The following is a 21,027-nucleotide window of genomic DNA, read 5'->3' as shown; positions in this document are numbered from 1 at the left end:
TCTAACTGTTTGAATTCTGGCTCTGCCACTTACCACCTATTACCTCTGCTCTCTCTGGGAAACTTTCTGGGCCTCAGTTTCCTTAGCTATAAAATAGGGTACTTGTGGAACTAATTCTCAGGGCTATGATGAGGATTAAGGAAGTTGATATAAGTGAACTACACTGACTATGTCTGGCATGTGTTATTAGGAAGTCATTTAAAAAGATTCAGGAGCTCTATATGTATGGAAATAGCTGTTTATGAGATATTAAGAAGAATAAATGGAATTACAGAATAGCAAGATAATATAGTTACCAGCAGTCATGCCAGAGACCCTGCCTGGATCCTGCCTGGTTGGATTCAATCTCCTCTCTGCATAAGAAATAAGCAAATGATATAAAAAGGAAAAATGAATTTACTTGCAGTTTTGGCCAAAACTGGGAAGAAACAGCTGAATTGTCCCCAGCAGATGCTAGAATCTTCCCTGAAATTCCAAGGGTAGTTTCAGCTATCCGTGAATGCTGGAGTCCCTTCTTCCCCAGCTCTCACCACCTCTCCTCAGCAGAGACCACTCAAGGACTGGACGCTCTCCTGGATAGCTTCACCAAAAACTGTTACTAGGAGTGCAGTTTCCATCTCTGGCTCCATTAAACTTTGGGAGACAAAGGTTGGTGAAGGACAACAGGTTTATTCAAAGCCAGCCTTGAGGAAGATCAAGGAGACCTTTCTCTCTCTCTCTCTCTCTCTTTTTTTTTTTTTTTGTCTCAAATCTCCACATTGTAGGGGCTGGTGGCATAAACAGCTTTTATAAGAGGAGAGGGGGACACAATGGGACAAAAGACAGAAAATATACATATGCAGATTTAGCTAGACTGTGCTGGTCCGATATATGCTACAATTCCTTGGTGCCCATCTGAGCCAGCGGGTGGTTTCTCAGTTTCCATTCTCAACAGGAGGAAACTCCAGATGCCGAAAAGCAGTTGTCAGGAAGTTGCTTTTAATTTTATAATTGCTCAATTTCTGTTTGACCTAAAATTTGCACAGTTGGTTTTATCTGGGAGGTAGAATCATGGACATGATTCACTTTCTACTTTATACATTTACATATTCCTTGCCTTTCAAACAATGGTATTGGAAGCTGGTGATATAGCTCAGTGGGAGAGCATTTGGCTCACATGTGCAAGGACCTAGGTTTGATTCCCAGTGCTGCAAAAAATAAAATAAAACAATGGTATTGAATAGCTGACTCACCTAGCCAACAGTAAGCCACAGGAGGGCAGGTACCATTTTTGTTTGGCTCACCTTTCTATATCACAATACCTGGCATATTGCAAGCAGGCAACAAATATTTGTTCAGTGAATGAATGAAAAAATAGGAAGTTTGGTTTAAAAGGAAATTTCATAGACTAAGAGTTCAAAAACGTACCAGTTCTGTGCTGACAAGGCTCAGAGTAGACCTTAAGAATAAGGTGGGGAAAAAAAAGTCCCAGAGGTCAGAGCCAAGGGCCATATGTGGGTCATTATTGCAGAGGCGGCAGTTTTCTGAGATGTGGACGGCATGAGGGGAAGAAAGGAAAACAGGCCCCAATGCACCAGGGCCAACTCTGACTCTCCTCAGTGCTTCTCAAACAAGCTGAATCTGAAAACAGAATCATAATGTTTTAGAACTGCAGGGGATTTGCTGTTATTGGGTCATTTTTCATCAGAAAATCAAGGCCCTAAAAGAAGATCAAATGAGTTCCCCGAGCTGTAACAGGGCTTAGGATACACCACTCAGACCTGCGTCTCCCAATTCCTACTCTAGCGCTGGTTCCATTCTTGGAGAAAGGAACAGTGTGGATATTTCTGATATAAATGAAGTTGTTTTGAGAGGATGGTCATTGGATCCCTAAGAAACCCAGTTTTCTTAAGCACAATTAAGTGACTTGCATCTGTAAAGTTTACTGACCACCCATAAGCCCCCCCCCCCTTTTTTTAATGGAGAACAAAGGAACTGGATACATAATTAACAAACCCACACCTCCCATTGTCCTTAAATCTTTTGTGCAGGCATTGATTGTTGTTTCCATTGTTGAAAGCAGGATCGTTCTCTTGGTAACACACATCCAGAGAAAGAGCCCACTGAGGGACTCAGCAGGTGACACTATTGAAGTTTGACCTTAAGGTTTGCAAGAATAAAAGGAAAAGGCAGGACAGCACTAATTGAGCAGAGGGTTATTCTGAATTGATCAATCTATACCATAGATGCTTTGGGAAATTTGGTTATTTTCAAGTACATTTAGGAATTCAGAATATCAGTCAACCAGGTCCCCAGATAGAGACCTTTAGGGGATTCAATTTAATGAATGTTTAAGAACAACTCGTTGCTAAAAGATTACAATTAGCACAGATAAATGGAGGAGTCTAATGTGCTTTTGAAAAACAGCCTTTTCTTGTGTTTATGGCTTAATCACTACTTACCTTTACCTTATTGTGCATTCTAAGGTCATTTCTTTCTCACTGGGAAGGAAGGATGGGCATAGTAAAGAAAGACCCTGTGGCAGAAGAGAGAGCCTAAGACTAGGGATCAGATACCACCGGGTAGAATATTGGATCTATCCACTAGTAAAGCTGTGTGCTCCTCAGGACATTGCTGGACTCCAGTGAACGTCAGTTTCCTCCTACATAAAGTGGGGATTGTAATACTTATTAGAGAAAAATGTTCTTTTGATTCAACAAAATTGTGTTTAAAAGGTCTGAGACATAGCTCTGTAAACTTCAGCTTTCTTGCCTCATCTGTTCCCTGACGATCTAAAAATTCAAATTATGAAGCACTAAAATCTTTCAATAGGGAAGAGAAGGCAGTGTGTTTGGGTGTTTGGGTCTTTACCCATATTTTGCACAAAAAATATACCTTTATCCAAAAAGTGCCTTGAGTTGCTCCATCCACCTGCACCCTAAGGAAACAAAGGTGAGGAACAAAGCTAGAAGCAGGTGCATGCTGGTTGCCCTGGAAACAAGCTGCCCTGGAAGCTTCAACTTATCCAAATGTGTTCCTCACTCTTTTCCTTCCTAATTCTTTAAAGTTTGTGTGGGACCAAGTAGGAAGGGGACAACTGAAGGGGATCATTAAGGCCCTGTGTACAGCAAGTTCCATGTGTCTAAGGGACTGGAGCTTGGGAAATGAGACAGAGTGACAGGAGTTGATGTCTGGGAAGTTGGCAGGGACCAGATCAGGCAGTGAATGCAGAGCTGACTTTGTAAATTTTGTAAGTTTGGATTAATCTATTATTTTTAATACACATTCTAGCTTCTGCAGGAGGGTTGGACCATACAGGTTGAATATGGAAGCAGAGAGAGAAGTTAGAAGGTTGCCTCATGGTATATCGAGTTTGGGTGCTCTAGGGTGCCAGAGAAAGATACTGTGAAGGTAAGACCCACAGGTAGTCAGAGGTGGGGCTTAAACCAGGTAAGACAAGTGAAGCACCAGGTATGTAGACATTTAACAAACCCAAGTTCCCTCTGTGTGTGTGTGTGTGTGTGTGTGTGTGTGTGTGTGTGCGCGCGCGCACGCGTACCACAATATCACCAAAGCGATGCTTTCCCCTGGAGTTAGATTTGGGGGATGACAATTTCTCAGCTCTGGACTTGCTCTTTGGAGGAGGGCTGATGGAGATGGGGACCAGCTTACAGACCATGACCTGGTAACCTGTGACAAAGGAGGGAGAAAACAGAGAGGGTCAGGAAGCAGGGAAGAAAGGGTAAGCAAGATGGGAAAAGACTGGAAGAAACTTAGAACTGGAAGGAGTTTTCTGGAAACTATCTCATCTAATGTCTTTGTTTTAGGAAACTGAGATCTAGTGAAGAGAGACTTGCAGATAATGGTGGAGGAAGTGTGGTAAGAAGATAGTGGGAAAAGATTGATTTGTTAAGTAAGAGATACTAGGAGCAGTCACTATCATTAAATATGGGCTGAGCGCCCACCAGCGTTAGATCCAGTCCCCCAGTCTGGTCCAGGCACAAAAACACAAACTGACTTCACACAGACAGGCCTCCTGCTCCCTGGAACTGGCCCTCTGGTTTCTTGTCTTACAGCAATCCCACACCATGGGCCCATTTGGCCTCCATGAGTTGATTTCTTCTCTCTAAAGGGAGGAATCATACTTCTTTCATTTTAATGAATTCATTTATCCACTGTACAAATATTGCCCAGATATAGACATGCTAGGCATATAGTTCTAGGTGCTGGTGACCCAAAGGGAAGCTAGGTCAACCCAACTCTGCTTTCAGATATGATGGACTAGATGAGATGATCACCATCTTAGCTGTCCATCAAAATCACCTGAGGCCCTGGAGGAGTTTGTGCTCCCTGATTCTGCCCAGAACTTCTGATTCAGCTGGTCTACGGAGGGGCTAGGCAGTAGTATTTTCTCAACACCCCTGGTTATTCTCACAGTGGGCGTTAAAATGTTCTGTAGAAGGGAAGGTCAAGGGCCAGGAGTGGCTGGGCTGGCAGAGAGTGCAGCACATCCAGCCTCGGCACTGGCCCTTGGGGAAGTGATGTGTCAAGTGAGGCCCTGAGAAGGACTAAGGCAGCCAGGACAAGGGAGACAATATCTGGGAACCAGAGGCCCTCCGAGGGGTCCCCTGGGGGTTAAAGGAGTAGCAAATCTGAAGCCGACCCCTATCCATTTCAAGATAAGCACTCAGGCTGCTGTCCCTCTGCCTGTTGTGGCTATCTCTTTGTTCTTCTGGCCCCACTCCCTTCCCTCAACATACTGTGTCCTGCAACACACTGTGCTGACAGGACCCAGCTGATCTTCCAGCTTCTAATGATTATCTGAAAGCTTCCCTTGTCACCCATCTCACATCTCCTGCTCCCCAGCAAGCTAGGAGCAGGCTCTCTGCCCACAGCTTTTGCTCATTGGCCTCACTACAGCTGAGGGGAATGCAGTTTTCTCCCTGATTTGATCAGCGTATTCCCACACCCCAGCCCACCACCTTCAGGAGCACAGAGACCAAATGCCTTCTCCTCAGATATCTGATTTGTCTGGCAAGTGCTCAGCACCTGCTGGCTGATAAGTACATTGAGTGTTTGATAAACTGCCATTGAGAGCTCCCATAACCCATTTCTTTAAGAGTGTTTTTTAGTGTGGAAATACAATTAGGCAATGCCACAGGGTGTGGGGAAGTTCACAGATACAGACCAATGTCCATGTGCCATGTCTGCCATTTTCCCTCTAAACAAGAGGGAAATCCCATATGCTTTTCTGTCCTGGAGAATGAAGGCATCCACCGACCTACTTCAGCCTCCTCTGAGCTGACCCCCAGCAGAAACTTGGCTCAGTGTCAAGGCCAGGGTGGGAGCGAACTGGGAACAGGAACAGTGTTGACTCGTGCTAGTGTCTGCTGACTTACGCAGAGTAAAACCAAGCCTCCGGGTTAAGGAGGAGACCAGGCACTGGGAGAGAAAGCTCAGTCAGCCTGCTCAAAGTGTCACTGTCTTATGCCAGTGTGGGGGAAGGAGCAGAGTCCTCCTCATGTTTAAACTCTTCTAAATACATTGTCTTAAAAAAAAGGATTATATTATTCTTCCTGTCTGCAAGGGTCTCACTCTCCCCCAGCTTCGTTTTTGGCTGTTTTGACATGTGAGTGAGACCAGAAACAAAGGTTGTCGTCTCATCCAGGCAACCATCTGTCCACACTTGCCAGTGAACGGAATTTGCCAAGAACTCCCACTCAGTGGCTCTCAAGAGAGGCAAGATGATAAGCTCGTGCCTCTGATAAAGCCTGAAGCCTTGGCTGGTCTGGCTCATCCAGGCTGAGTCGAGAGGCTGGATCCATGGGAAACTGCATCCCTTGAGGAGACAGATCTGGATCCCTTCTCTGCAGAGAGGTGCTGACATTGTAAGAAATGGAGGGATGGGATGGGGTGGAGGGAGCTTCAATAACCCAGAGGCTAAGGAACCAGAGTTGCAAATAAAATCTGGCTGGGACCACTTTTCTTTTGCATCTGACCTCATGAGATGTCTCTTTCCAAAACTGGAAGTCCTCTGTGCACACAGGGTCTTTCTAGAGACTTGTCAAGTAGCAGCAAAGCTGCCGGTTTGAAGTCAAATTGCCTGATATAAAATCATTATGAACTTCAAAAATCAGATAAAGTTCCAGTGTTTTCTCTGAGTCTCAGTTTCTTCTGTGAGATGGAAACATAGTCTCCTCTCAGGACTGTTATGGACTGTACGCCAACCAACTTGGTTAATGGATAGAAACACTAGGGACACAGAGGGGCCTCAGCAAACTCACTTTTCACTCCTAACTTTTTCCTTTGCTAAAGGAAGTCCAACCCTTGTAAGTCTCCTTCATGTATAAGAGCATTCATAGTCCATCCCTGAAAGTGTTAGCTCGATATTCAAAGGCCTCCTGAGCTACTCAGGCAGGGCAGGATAGAGAGATGTACATTCTGCTGAGCTGATCATAAATCTGAATGAAATAATTATGTAAAGTGTTCAAGAGCAATTCAGTGAGAAGATGCCTCATCTGCCTTGATGGGCTTTTCAATTACTCATTTTTAGTACTGTATTATACTGTTCTCTGGCAATAATTATTAAACATTTCAACTGTACCGTGATATAAAACTTAAAAGGCTGATTTATTTCCTAGGCATTAGACTACCTAGTATAAAATCCCCCAATTATATGGTTCTATTTGTTTAAACCTATTTATCAGAGTGATTTGCTAGCACCAAGGGAAAGGCAAGGGGTCAGTGAGTTAGGACCTGCAATTATAAGCCTTGAAGTCTTGCAGGAGGTGAACCCAGGCCCTCACTTGCTAGTCTCAGCTTCTGAATCTATAAAATGGGGGTCATTCCTACTTCACAGGATTTTGAGATGATTATGCAAAATAAATATGAACTGTGGAATATGTGCTTAGTAAATTGGAGACATTATTACTACAATTGTGTGTTCTGGGACTCCCTGACTCTCCCCAGCACATACACATCAAGTCCTACTGGAGTCTAGGCACTGAGGGTGCTGCCAGGCCTCATTCTCTGACTGTCACTTTAAGGACGCAAAAGAAGTCACAGTTGTGGAGTAACTAATAGCTCCAGGCACAGTTGCGAGGCACTGGACAGAGGACATCTTTTATAAGCATGTTGGAGCCATTTTCCAGATAAGGACAGAGAGGTGAGTGACTTTACTTAAGGTCATTCAGAGACTAAGACAAAATCAGATCCAGGTCCTCTTGGCTACAAACTCAAATATTCTCTCTCACTACCAAACAGCCTCTCGGGAAAGCAGGGGGCATACTTCACTTGATGGGGAGAATTCTTCCTTCTCTTTTGGTTTTCCTAGAGGAGCTCTTTCTTTTCTTGGTGAAGATTACCCACCCTTGGTAACTTACCAGTTCGCCCAGGTCCATCTCTACTTTTCTTAGTATCTTCCAATCCTCACACGGAAGATGAAACTTTCTCTTTTTTCCAGGGCTACTGTGGGTAGAGTGACTGGGTGTTGATTAGGCACCTGAGATTAGCCACACACACATGCACGCATGCGCAAACTCCTAGGTACACGCACACTTGACGTGTGTGTGTGTGTGTGTGTGTGTGTGTGTGTCTGTCTGTCTGTCTGTCTGTCTGTCTGTCCCAGTTCCACTGGAGCCTGTCCATTGTACTTGAGATTCCTGAGCCGAGCTGGATTTAGGTGCAGGCCAGCTGGGCTGGTGCCCTGAATACCAGTCTAGGAGTACTCAAATATTGCTGGAAATGTAATGAGATAGAGAAAATGGTCTTTACTAGAATTGTTGAGAGGAAGCATGACAGGAGAATGATAATAATAGTATTTAGTATTATCAATAATACGGTGATTATAATATATCCAGTGATAGCTTTGTGCCAGGAACTTCTCTAATGTCTTTAAAAATCAATTCATTTCAGCCTTCCAGCCCATTGAAGCAGATATTGTTATTACCATTCCCTATTTAACAGAGAAGACTTGGTCCATAAAAGTTGAGGAACTTGCCAGAGTCACGTCAATAGCAAAGTGGCTGTTGGGCCTGTCCAGACCCTTCACCGCTGCCTCTTGTCAGAGATAAAATGCCCAGGAGCACTTCAATGACAAGAGATGATGTCTAAACTGCCTTCCGCCTTCATAACTGCTGGGTGAGATGTGCAGGTTTAGGGCCAGGAGTGAGCCGCCCAGGGCAATCAAGAGTGCTGAGCCGGCAGTCTCCACGGCTCCTTTCCACACAGCACTAGGCCTGTCCTCCAAACGAATGTTGGGAAAATATTTAAAGAACATCATTCTGAATGGAGGCCAGGTCATTAGCCTGCCCAGGGTGCCCACACATCCTTGCCCAGTCCTCCTCCCAAGCCTGGCCTGCTCTTGACGTGTGAAATAGTCCCCCAGCATGGAGGGTTGATCTGCCTTTGAGGGGAATGTAATCCAGTGGCTCTGGGGACCTCCTTGGACTGGAGGCCACATATCGTAGTCGAGGTGCCAAACAGATCACTGACAGAGGTCATGGCCATCTCACCTCCTTCTCAGGTGCCTACCTGCTTCTCAGGTCTGGAGAGCAGAGGGAAGGAAAAAATAAAGCAGGGAAAGTAAAAAAGGAAAAGAAAATGAATCTGAAGGGATGTGAAAACCAAAAGGAATGCTAGTGACTTTGTGGAGGAGACATGGGGGCTTGGAAAGAGGACAGGATTGAGGCCTGAATCTTTACCTCTTGGAAGAAGGACCACTGACCAAAGCTACACCGAATGATATAGCCCAAGTAGAGTTCGAGGATGTTTCTGGGAAATTTAGAACAATCTGGAGAGATGCCGAGGCTCCTGGCACACACAGGAACGAATGCAACTACTTACAAACTTTAAAGTATAAATGAAGAAAAGGCTAGAAGAAAACAAGCTGAAAGTATGAAACGGTGGGGGCTTTTTTTCCCTTTTTTTTTTTTCTGTCTTTGTAGACTTTTCTATAATAAACTTGCTTTTTAAAGCAATAAAGTCAAAATATTTAATTTTTAAAAATCTGTATTTAAAGCTCTTTCATAAAAGACAAATGCAGCTGTCTTTCTTTCCCTGCCTTTCAGACTGAAAAAATACACATAGGAAACTAGGAAGAGGTGATTTAGCAGTTTGGATTATTTTCTTTGGATTCTCTCTGATTTTACTGAAGTATTTAGAAATCCCTTCATGGGCAAACTCAGCAATAATAACCTGCATTAATTTCACTTCCAGAAAAATTAAAGGTGTCAAATTTAGCCATAAGGGATGATCATAATAGCTCCAGATTGTAAACAACAAAATGTTCAATACTCTTAATATTTGTTAGGTAAAATGTGTGTTATCCATAAAATGGGCTATTAATGCAGTCATAAAAAATTTACTGACATGTTGTAGAATGAAAAGACAGTTTACAAGTTAGGAAGTATAGCATGATCCTGTTTTCTAGAGTTGTATATGTATATGTTTGTAGATATAATCTGAAAAACTATACACAGAAATGTTAATAACTACCTTGTTCTGGTAGAATTATGAATGATGTTCATTTCATATTTTTTACTGTTTGCTTTGATTTTCTTAAAATGGACAACTATCTCTTGTATAGTAGTAATAAGGAACTTTTCCTGCTTTCCCTCTTCAGGTATCTTCCTCCTGGGTTAATTAGCTTCAGGTGTTGAGAGAATGCTTCCCCTGAGGATGTGAATCATGATTGGTTAGAAAAGGGAGCCGCAATGTATGGTTACAGACCCAGATACTTTTTAAACACTATCTCATCTACTCCTTCTGTCAACGGAGAAAGATGGGTATTCTTATCCTCATTTTGCAGATGGTAAAACAGGCTCAGAGTGGACCAGTTGTTTAGCCAAAGTCATCAGAGTACAAAATGAGAGGCATGATTTACTCCAAATCCACTTGACTCAAGAATTCCTGTGTTTTTTACTCCATGACACTATTCACAATACCTCTAGAGAAGGGACGCTTTTGAGATGATGCTGTAACAAATCTTTCTTTGTTTCCCACCCCTGTCCCTAACTGTCAGACTCCCTGACTCAGCAATTCATTGGTATTGCCCTGTCCTTAAGACCCAGCCTACACATTATGCAGACTTAAGGACAGTCTGCTTAAGTAGCCACCTCTCCACTGGGATATTGTCACATCACCATTCCCAACAGGCATCCTTGGTTGTGGTGCCCCAGCACTGACTATGGGTCACCCCAGTTATTCTCTCAAAACAACTCACATTCCCACAGCAGAAGCCCCTTTTGATTTCAAGGCCCAAGGTTCCAGACGTAACCTTTCCTGCCAACTCTGCCGCAAGCCCATGTTCAGGGGACCAGTTCCTGCTACCGATACTGTTCCAAGTTCATGGGGAATCATTTGACTTCCCCTCGGTTCTAATGTGGGAATTGGAGTCCTGACCTGACCACTATACCTGATCTTTAAGTCTGGGGCTCTTCTTCCTGAAGACAAATGTCCCAGATGCCACTTACTTGGACTTCTGATAATATTCATCCAGATGTGCCACTCCCATTGGTAATAATTTGTCAGAATGCTTGTAATTTCATCTCTTGAGGCTGTGTCAGGTGGACCAGAAAAGATGAGATAATAGCAGGAGAAAGAATCCAGATCAGAATTGATGAGGGCAGCTAAGATTAGATTAGGAAAGAAGTATTGTGTATTTGAGTCCAAAAAGAAAATTGAGGCCAAAAACAGGTGAGTGGAGAATGAACACCCTAAGGGTAAAGATAGGTCATGATGTAGATTTCAGAATGGGCACAGCTTGTGATCAAGGACTCAGATTGTGATCATGAAAAATTTGAGAAACCTTGAAAATCATGCTGGCAAAGTAGCTTCGAATGTCCCTTATATCTGAAAAGGCCTATTCATGACCAGATATACAAGCCATTGCTTTAACTATGAATTGTCAAGTATTCTGGAAATCAAACCTTGTCCACCTTTGCAAACATTGGTGGGTACCTGGATGTGCCTTACCTGGCCATCTTGCCTGACTGGATGGGACTAGTCATGGATTACAATCTCTCCCTCTCTTGCAGGGAGTCAAGCAGCTGCCTTACCAACAAACTCTCCCAAAATGACTTTAAACTTAATCTGAGAAGGTTTATTTTAACCTATATATAAAATTAAAAAGTATACCTTGGAATGTTGTCATGAAGTCCTTCACAAAATTCTTCATCTAAATTAATCCATCATCACTGTAGATAATTTAGGAAATACAAAATAAAAATAAAAATCACTCATAATACCATTACCAGACCCAACTGCTCCTTACAGTGGTTTTAACTTTTTCATCTTGGGTACTGAGAGAAGAGTCCAGACTGACATGATTGACTCTCATTTAGTTGGTGGCCAACCTGGCAGGATTCTCTGGAGACAGCTGCGTGGGACTGGGGAAAGGTGCAAGAGCCAGTTCTGATAGGTCCAGAGCCTTTTTCAAAGAAGCTGATATTTTCTAAGAAGCAAAAAATGTTGGGAGCATTCTCTGAATCCAAGGAAACAACCCCTTCTGTTCAATGCTTAATTACCATCTGGCAACTGAGGTTGTGGGTAAACAGCCATATTTACCTGAGGTGGATTCTGTGGCTTGGAAAACATTCCTCTTTGTTTGAGCTCTGGCCAAGGGTCTGAGTCTTCTCCCCGACTGGGATCTTTATCAGAGTTCAACTGAAAAGAGCACAGGCTTTGGCTTTAGACAGCTGGGGGTCAGAATGCAGACCAGATCCCCAGAGCTTCATTTCCTAATCTGTCCCACCAAGAATTCAGTGATGGGACCATGTTAAATCCCTGGCACACAATAAGTGTTAATTAAATATTTACTGCCTTTGGCTTTCCCAGTGTAGTCACCCAGAACATCCTAAGGAATTTTAAGATTTAGAGTGAAAGATACCTGCAGAAGTTCTCAGTGACCACCAGTGAAGGAGATTCTCACTAGAGATCAACTATGAAAGCTCAAGAAAATCACATATTTGGAAATCCAACCTCACACCAATAAAACTGCAGAAGGGACTCTAAGTGCCCTTTCAGAAAATAGGAAGCAAGAGTGCTGCTTACCTTCACCAAGTTCTTGTGTGCGTGTTGGAGCAGGGTGTTCAGTTGCTGTGGGCTGGGCCAGTATTTGTAGTTCCATGGGACTGAGCTTGAGTAGAGAGAAACATCTCACCTAAGGTGAGGGAGAGGGTGTGATGAGGAGGAACTGTAGGTGGGGAAAGAGCAAGGAGGGTAGAGCTAAAACCCTGGGTCTTTGGACAGGGACTTTGGACAGATGGTTAAATAAACCTTCAGCATCGCAGTAGCTTCCTGAAGGATAGGCTTACTAATGCATATTTTTCAGTGTTTGGGGAAAATAGAAATAATATAAGTAAATTTCTTCATCAACAGGAAGTGCTCCAAAATGCTAGCTATTCTTACAAAACCATTAATAACCATCTAGGTCCAAAGTCAGAAGGAAGTCTAGGGAGTTGCAATTAAAGGAGCTAAGGCAGATAATGCCAGGCCACAGAGCCGCCTACCTCACAACCAAACAGAAGAGGCAAGGATAGTTGGCCCTCACATCCACAGGTTCTGCATCTGTGGATTCAACTGAAGACCAAAATCATTTGAAAAGAAAAAAAAAAAAAAAAAAAAAAGCTGCGTCTGTAAGGAACATGTGTAGACACATTTCTTTCTAACTGATGTAGTATAATAACTCTTTACAGAGCTTTTACATTGTATTAGCTGTTGTAAGTAATCTAGAGATGATTTAAAGTGGATGGAAGGACATGCATAGGTTATGTGTAGTTATGTCATTTAGTATTTTCCTGGAACCTATTCCACAAGGATACTGAGGGGCCACTCTTCAACTCGTTCTTCAGTGCACACCTATCATATACCAGGCCATGATAAGTACTGAGGAAACAGTGACTTTTTCTAAAGGCAGAGGAAATAGGAATTAACCAGGCTTTGGCAAGAAAACACACACAAGTGTCACCAAGTACAGAAAGCAAGGCACTATGTGAGGCTGGAGAGGTAGGAAGGCAGGAGCTAAACTCCGTTAGGAATTTCTTAATTCCAGAAGTAATGAAAAGCTCTCGAACTTTTATAAAGCAGAACATATTTTAATTTGTGTTTTTAAAAAATTAGTTTAGGCTAGCAGCATAACCCAGAGGTAGAATACTTGCCTCGCATGTACAAAGCCCTGGATCTGATCCCCAGCTCTGTAAAAAATATATATAAATAAAAGGTTGCTCTAGTCTGAAGTATAAGTAACAAATTGGAGAGAAGCAAAAGAAGGTACATAAAGACTAGTTAAATGGTTTATATTAATTCAGAGAAAAAAAATGATGTAACTTATTCCAGGTAGTAGCAGGAGAGGCCCTAGAAGTTTAAGAGCTATTTGGAAGGTAAAATGAATCCCATTTGGATATGGAGAATGAAGGTAAGGGAAGAGCCATGGATGGTGTCCAGTGTTTCTGACTCACACAACTGGACTAGGACCAGATGAGAGGAAGATGGTTGTTAGTTACTAGCAAGGTGGATTTGAGGTGGTTTTGAGGTACTCAAAAGGAAACACAACTGAAAGACAGAAGACTGGTGTAGATGCATGGCACTCAGGGAAGCCACCAATACAGGAGGATGAGTTTCCAAGAAAGTGGAAAGAGAGGTTGGGGAAGGTTACTGAGGGCATGGGGAAGGAACACCAAGAATTTGCTATAACACAGAAGCCAAGGGAGATGTTAAGAAGAAGGCCAACATGGATCTACTGAACAACGCAGTTCAGAGCCCTAGCTGGAGGTGTTTTGGTACTGTGGCGTGGCCTGAAGTCAGTGGGGGTTTTAGGGTTGAAGAGTGCATGGAAGGTGAGTTGAAGATGGTAACTTCAGGCAACTGGTACAAGGAATTTGTGATGGAGAGAAGAGATGTAAGACTGTGGCTAAAGGGGACGAGTGTTAAGTGGGAACAAGTCAGTTGGGGCAAAAGTTGAATCTGAAAGAGAGAAAGGGGATAATTGTTAGGAGAAGGGATGAGATCATAGTAGAAATTAAAGAGAAAGAAGGCTCCTCTGTAGTGACAGAAACAAAGGAGGACAGGGTGGATGAAGGTGAGAAAATGAAGGAATTCATTTTACAGTTGATAACTTTTTTTTTTCTATAAAGTGAATGGGAGGACAACATACAAGAGTGAAAGAGAAGAGATGAAGGTTGCAGGTTTGAGGAGGCGAGAGATTTGAAATCATCAGTGTTGAGAGGAGGGAAGCCACTTGGTGTACAGATACACAGAGCAGCAATAGCAGGGCAGATTTGAGGCCAGGAGTCAATGGACACAGGAGTCCACTGGCCTCAGTGTGGAGTGTCCTCAGCAGCATGAAGCTGCACGGGTGTGAGCAGTTCATCTAAGGGTGGGATTTTATCACATTAGGATGATAAAATGACCAAAAAGTCAGGGATTTAGTAAGATAATTTATACCCCTTATAAAATAAGTAAAGGTCCACAAATAGCTGACATATGTTGATAAAGAAGAGCAAGAAAAGCAAATGTCTGCCTTGCAAGCACAAGGCCCTGGGTTCGATCCCCAGCACCCAAAAAAAAAAAAAAAAAAAAGCAAATGTATCCTTGCTCTTCCAGGTATTGAAATATATTGTAATACAATGTTGAGGTGGGAAGGGAGAAGAGACTAGAAAGTCCAGAAAGAGCATGAGTTTGGGAGAACCTATTGCAAGTTAGGTACCCCAGTTGCCTGGAACAGTCTCAGTTTTGTCTGTTATCCCAGAAAAGTTATAAATAACATCCCTTTCTATCCTCATTGGTTAATAAATTACATAGTCAGTCTTTATATGTAAGAGGTGGCATCATAAAAATGTGGGAGAAGGATGGATTAAGCAGTATTAAAAGGAGTTCATAGTGTAAACTTCCAGTTTCTGGTCTGGCAGGTAAGGAGCTGAAAAGTTGCCCCTTCATCCAACAACAAGTAAAAAGCTAAACAAACTGGAAAGTCCACAACTAGTTTTAAATCTTCGTATAAATGAGGTCCCAGGATGCTGTCATCTCTGAATGTTTGTGTCCCCTGAAAATTCCTATGTCGAGATCTCAATCAGCAAACGGATGGTATTAAAATGTGGACATGGGGTGATTCTATCATAAGGGTGGAGCCATCGTGCATGGGATTAATGCCTTTATAAAATAGCCTGAATGAACTTCTTTGTCCCTTCACCATGTGAGTATGAAGCAAGAAGGTGCCATCTTTGAGGAACAGACATTGAACTTGCTGATACCTTGATCCTGGACTTCCCCCACCTCCCAAAGTATGAGAAATAAATTTCTATTGTTTATAAATTACCCATCTATGGAGTTTTGTTATAGCAGCATGAAGGACTCAGACACAGGGCAGCTGGGAGAGACAGATGGGCAGATACAAAGAATCACAACTTCTCTGAGCAGAGACCTCCGTGGGAGCCTGCACTGTGATTGACGAATTGCTGGAGGCTCACTGAGGACAACTTTAAGAGTTAAAAACCCCAGATAAACCCAGTCATAGGGAATTCCTAACACTGTTGTGAGTTTTACCTCAGGGAAGTTGACTAAACCTTCACAATGAATGTTGGAGAAAAGTCCTCTCATGTTTCCAGCAAGAGGAGAAGAAAAGGAAATATTTTGAAATAGCCAAGTGTTCTTTTCCTTCCTTTCTTCTTTTCTTTCTCCTTCTTCCTTTCAGTACTAGGGATTGAACCCAGGGGTACTTTACTACTGAGCTACAGCTACACCCCCAGCCCTTTTTTCTTTTTATTTTGAAACAGGATCTCACTAAGTAGCCAAGGCTAGCCTCAAACTTATGAGCCTCCTGCCTCAGCCTCTTCTGTAGATTGGATTGCGGGTGTTTGTTCTGTTCTTCTTAACAAGTCCTGACCCCAGAAGAAACTATACAGCCAGAGCCTAGCCTACTGGGGCTTTATCAGAGCCTAACTTATCTGAGTTGGGGAGGGACACCCAACTCTAGGCTCTCCAGCCATCCTCTCCTATCTAAAGGAGGAAACAAATAACCAACCAAGAAGCACTGGCAAAGTTCATAGTCCAGGGACGTGGTCTCATCAAAAGACCCAATCATAGGATCATAAACCTCTTCCTCTCCTCCAGCACCTCATCACTACATGACTAAAGGTATACTTATAGTAGTTCCTTTTACTCAGCATGTCATGTCTGCCTTTCAACAGAAATTACAAGGTGTATTAAAGGGTGCAAAACACAGTTTGAAGGGACTGAACAAGTATTTGAACAAAATCAGATATGGCAGGAATGTAGGAATTATCAGACTAGGAAATTTAAAGCACTCTGATTAAAATGCTAGGAACACAACATGCAAGAACAGACGGATAATGTAAGCAGAGAGATGGAAAATCAATGGAAATTTGATTCTAAGAAAGAATAAAAAAGAAATGCTGGCAATCAAAAACACTGTAACAGAAATGAAGAATGCTCTTGATGGGCTTGTTAGTAGACTGATATGGCTGAGGAAAGACCCTCTGAGCTTAAGGGTATGTCATAAGGAACTTCTAAAACTGAAAAACAGAGAGGGGGGCGGGAGAAAGACTGAGAAACAACCAGAACAGAATATCTGAGACCTATGGGGGATAAGTACAAAAGATATAAATATGCATGTGTTAGTCAGCTTTTTGTCACTGGAACAATATACCTGAAAGCAGAAACATAAAGAAGAAAAGATTTATTTTGGCTCATAGTTTCAGAGGTTTCAATCCATGGTCTGCCAGCTCCATTGCTCTGAACCTGAGGCAAGGTAGAAAGAAACATCATGCCAGCAGCATGTGGCGGAAGAAAGCTGCTCACTCCATTGCAGCCAGGAACCAGAGAGAGAAAAAGGAAGGAGAGAGGGACAAGATATAGTCACCAAGGGCAAGACACATGGGACTACTCCTTTAACCAGGTCCCACTTCCTACAGTTTCAAATCATCACTTCCCAAGAAGGCTAAAAATTTTGAATCCACTGCTGAGGACAGAGTCCTTATGATCCAATCATTTTTCAAAAGGTCCACCACTGAACTTTGCTGCATTGGGAAACAAGCATTTAACATATGGCTTTTGGGGGACATTCCAAACAATGAATAATAGTAATACCAGAAGGAAAAGAAAGAGACATAGGAACAAAGGCTATACTTGAAGCAATAAGGACTTATAATTTTCTCAAATTAGTCAGGCATGAAGTCACAGGCCCAGGAAGCCTAGAAACCCCTCCCTCCAAAAAAAAAAAAAAAAAAAAACAAACAAACAAAAAAAAACCTATACCTAAGTACATAATATTTAAACTTCATTAAATCAAAGATAAATAAAAAGCCTTGAAAGAAGCTACAGGAATATTACACCTTACCTAAGAAGAAAGAAATATAAGAATCACACCCAACTTCTCAGAAACCATGCAAGAAAGAAGAGAGTGAAGTGAAATATTTAAAGTGTTGAGAGAAAAATCCCCATCAACCTGGAATTCTATACCCTGCAAAACTATCCTCCAAAAGTGAAGAGAAAGACTTTCTCATATAAATAAAAAAATGAAGGAATTTGTTGCTAGTAGATCTGCCTTGCAAAATACAGTAAAAGAAGTTATCCAAAAAGGAGGAAAATTGTATAGATCAGAATGTCAAATATACATGAAGGAAAGAAGAGCATCAAAGAATGAATAAGTGAAGATAAAATGAAAACTATTATAAGGTTAAGATACTAAAGTCAATCACTCTACTATCTTCCAGCAAACAAATAGCACCCCCAAATGAAATACTTAGGTAGAAATCTCAAAAATATATTTAAAGATCTATATAAGGAAAACCACAAAGCTAATAAGTGATATAAAAAAAAAAATAACATAGAGAAGTATTTCATGTTCATGGATAAAAAGGCTCAATATTGTCAAGATGACAGGTTTTTTTCCACCTTGATCTTAATTGGATGTAATTCCTATCAAAATATGAGCAAATTACTTTGTGGATAGCTACAGGCTTATTCTAAAGTTTATATGGAGAGGCAAAAGGCCCAAAATAGCCAATTTAATATTGAAGAACAAAGTAGAAAGGATGATGCTACGTGACTTCAAGACTTATAAAGCACAGTCATTAAGGCAGTACAGTACTGGGGAAAGAATAATCAAATAAATCAAGGGAATAGAATACCTCAAAATAGACCCACATGAACATATTCAATTGATCTTTGACAAATGTGGAACAAAGGCGATATAATGAAGTAAACATAATCTTTTAAAATAAATGCTACTGGAAAAAATGGACATCCACATGCAAAAAAAAAAAAGCCACAGACCTTACACCCTTCACAAAAAAATGAATTCAGAATGGATCACAGACCTAAATGTAAAATGCAAAACATAAAACACCTAGAAGATGGCATAGAAGAAAACCTAGATGACATTGGGTGTGGTGATGGAACACCATTTAGATAGAACACCAAAGGCACAATCCTGAAATGAATAATTGATAAGCTGAATTTGATCACAATTAAAAAAAATTTGTACAACTTCTACTCCGTGAAAGGCACTGTCAAGACAGCCAGACACCATGGCACATTCCTGTAATCCCAGCGACTCAGGAGGCTAAGGCAGAAGGATCTCAAATTCAAAGCCAGCCTCAGCAAAGCAAGGTGCTAAGGAACTCAGTGAGACCCTGTCTCTACATAAAATGCAAAACAGGACTGGGAATGTGGCTGAGTTGTTGAGTGCCCCTGAGTTCAATCCCCCATATGAGAGAGAGAGAGAGAGAGAGAGAGAGAGAGAGAGAGAGAGAGAGAGAGAGGAAGAAAATATTTGCAGAAGACAGATCTGATAAAGAACTGTTATATAAAACATACAAAGAACTCTTGAAACTCAATAAGAAAATCAACAACCCAGTTAAAAATGGGCAAAAGACCTGAACACCTTGCCAAAGAAGATATACAGATGTCACGTAAGTATATGAATAGGCATTCATCTTCATTTATCACTAGGGAATTGCAAATTTTAAAAATGGTAAGATACTACTATACACCTATTATAATAATGGCAAAAGCCAAAACACTGACAACACAAAATGCTGTTGAGGATGTGAACAATAGGAATCCCTATTCACTGCTGGTGGAAATACAAAATACTACATCCACTTTGGGAGACAGTTTGGCAGTTTCTTACAAATCTAAACATTCTTACCATATTATCCAGCACTTGTGCTCTTTGGTATTTACCCAAATGAATTAAAATTTATGACCATATAAAAGCCCGTAAACTGATATATGTAGCAGCTTTCTTCATATTCGCCAAAACTTGGAAGCAACCATGTTGTCTTTTAATAGGAAGGTTGATAAACTGTGGTATATTCAAATAATTTTTAGTGCTAAAAAGAAATGAGCTATTAATTCATGGAAATATGTGGAGGAAATGTAAATGCATATAACAAGGTAAAAGAAGCCAATCTTCTGGCAAACACTTTGTACTGTATGATTCCCATTATATGACATTCTGGAAAAGGCAAAACTATGAAGATAATAAAAAGACGAATGGTTGCCAGGGGTTGGTGGAAGAAAGGGATGAATAGGTGGCACACAGAAGATTTTAGAGCAATGAAACTATTCTACGTGCTACATCAGTGGGGATATGTTGTCATTATCCATTTGTCAAAACCCCTAGAATATGCAACTTCAAGAGCAAAGTCTAATGTAGACTATGGACCTCGGGTGATGCTGATGTGCCAATGTAAGATATGTACCACTGTTGTGAGTTGTTGATAGTTGTAAGGATTTTGCATATGCACAGATATGGGTCTTGCTGTACTCAGCTCAATTTTTCATGAACCTAAAACTTCTTTTTTTAAAGTCATAATATGAACAAGTGGAGTTGGATTTCCATTCTATCATGTTTAAAAAAAAAAAAAAAAAAAAAACTCCAAATGTATTGGAGACCTAAATGTAAAGGTAAAATTATAAACCTAATGGAAGAAAATATTGGAGAATGTGATCTCAGGGGTTTTTTTTTAAAGCAAGATCACAAAAGGGCAAGCCATGGGATTAATGAATTCGACTGGGTGAAAGTTGTTTCTGCTGAATGACATATTCCAAAGGCAAACCTCTGGATGACAGAAAGGAAAAGATATTTATAAATGATGAGATACTTCTAGAAAATACTAGAAAAGGATAAGAAAATGTATTGACAAATATTCTGGGTAGGTGATTCACAGAAGGGAAAACTTGATACATTTATGAAAAGATACTCAAATTTTTTAGTATTGAATTAAAACAAGAAGATGTTACTTTATAGCTGTCAGACAAGAAACCATTAGAAAGTCTAGTAATAACAAATACTGAGGAGGATATGGGGAAACTGGGAATACTTGTGCATATTTGATGAAATAAAAATTAGGAATAGCCATTCTGCTGAACAATCTGTTTGTACCTTTTGAAATTAATATGACTATGCCCTTAACTCAACAACCCAGCAATCCCATCTTATGGTTTATACTGTTGGGAAATTAGGATCACAGATACAATGGCATGAGATTTTCCATTGCAATGATGTTTGTGGAGGCAAAGAGCTAGAAGTCAGAGAACTGCCCCTCACTGGGAGAATGAATCAGCAAAGTATGTGGTATGCATAGTATGGGACACGAGGCAGCAGTCAGAAGCAATAAATTATATTCACATATAGTAACTCTGACATGGCTCAAACACACAAAGTTGAGTAAAAGAAACACTAAGATGAAGAACTCTATAATTTCAAATGTGTAGAAATGCACACAGACACACTCAGAAAGACATATATTCAATACCTAGAAGAGGTACTAAAGAGAGGAGGGAAATGAAATTAGCATGAAGACTATAATGAGAGATTGCCTTTCTTTATCCAGTGATGAAATTAAATGATGAGTTAAGGAGTTCAAGTGACAATTCTATTTCTGATTGTCTTAAAAATAATTTTTTTAAAGTAGAATAAATACAATATGGGCATAATAATCTTTTAAGATCATATTTTAAAATGAAATGAGTAATTCAGATGAAGCACTTAGTGCCTAACACATGCTAAACACACAATAAATG

The 21,027-nt window shown here is 41.1% G+C and overlaps 1 protein-coding gene across 1 annotated transcript in view; it reads left to right on the top strand.

Annotated features, from left to right (window-relative positions):
• SPON1 (spondin 1) overlaps positions 1-21,027 on the top strand; it is a 281,080-nt gene that overhangs the window by 51,925 nt on the left and 208,128 nt on the right. The gene's annotated exons all lie outside the window — the stretch shown is intronic.

This window comes from Sciurus vulgaris (assembly GCF_902686455.1).
Source record: "Sciurus vulgaris genome assembly, chromosome: 11".
NCBI lineage: Eukaryota > Metazoa > Chordata > Mammalia > Rodentia > Sciuridae > Sciurus > Sciurus vulgaris.
The sequence above is the reverse complement of the archived record's forward strand: the minus strand, read 5'-3'. Positions and strand labels throughout refer to the sequence as shown.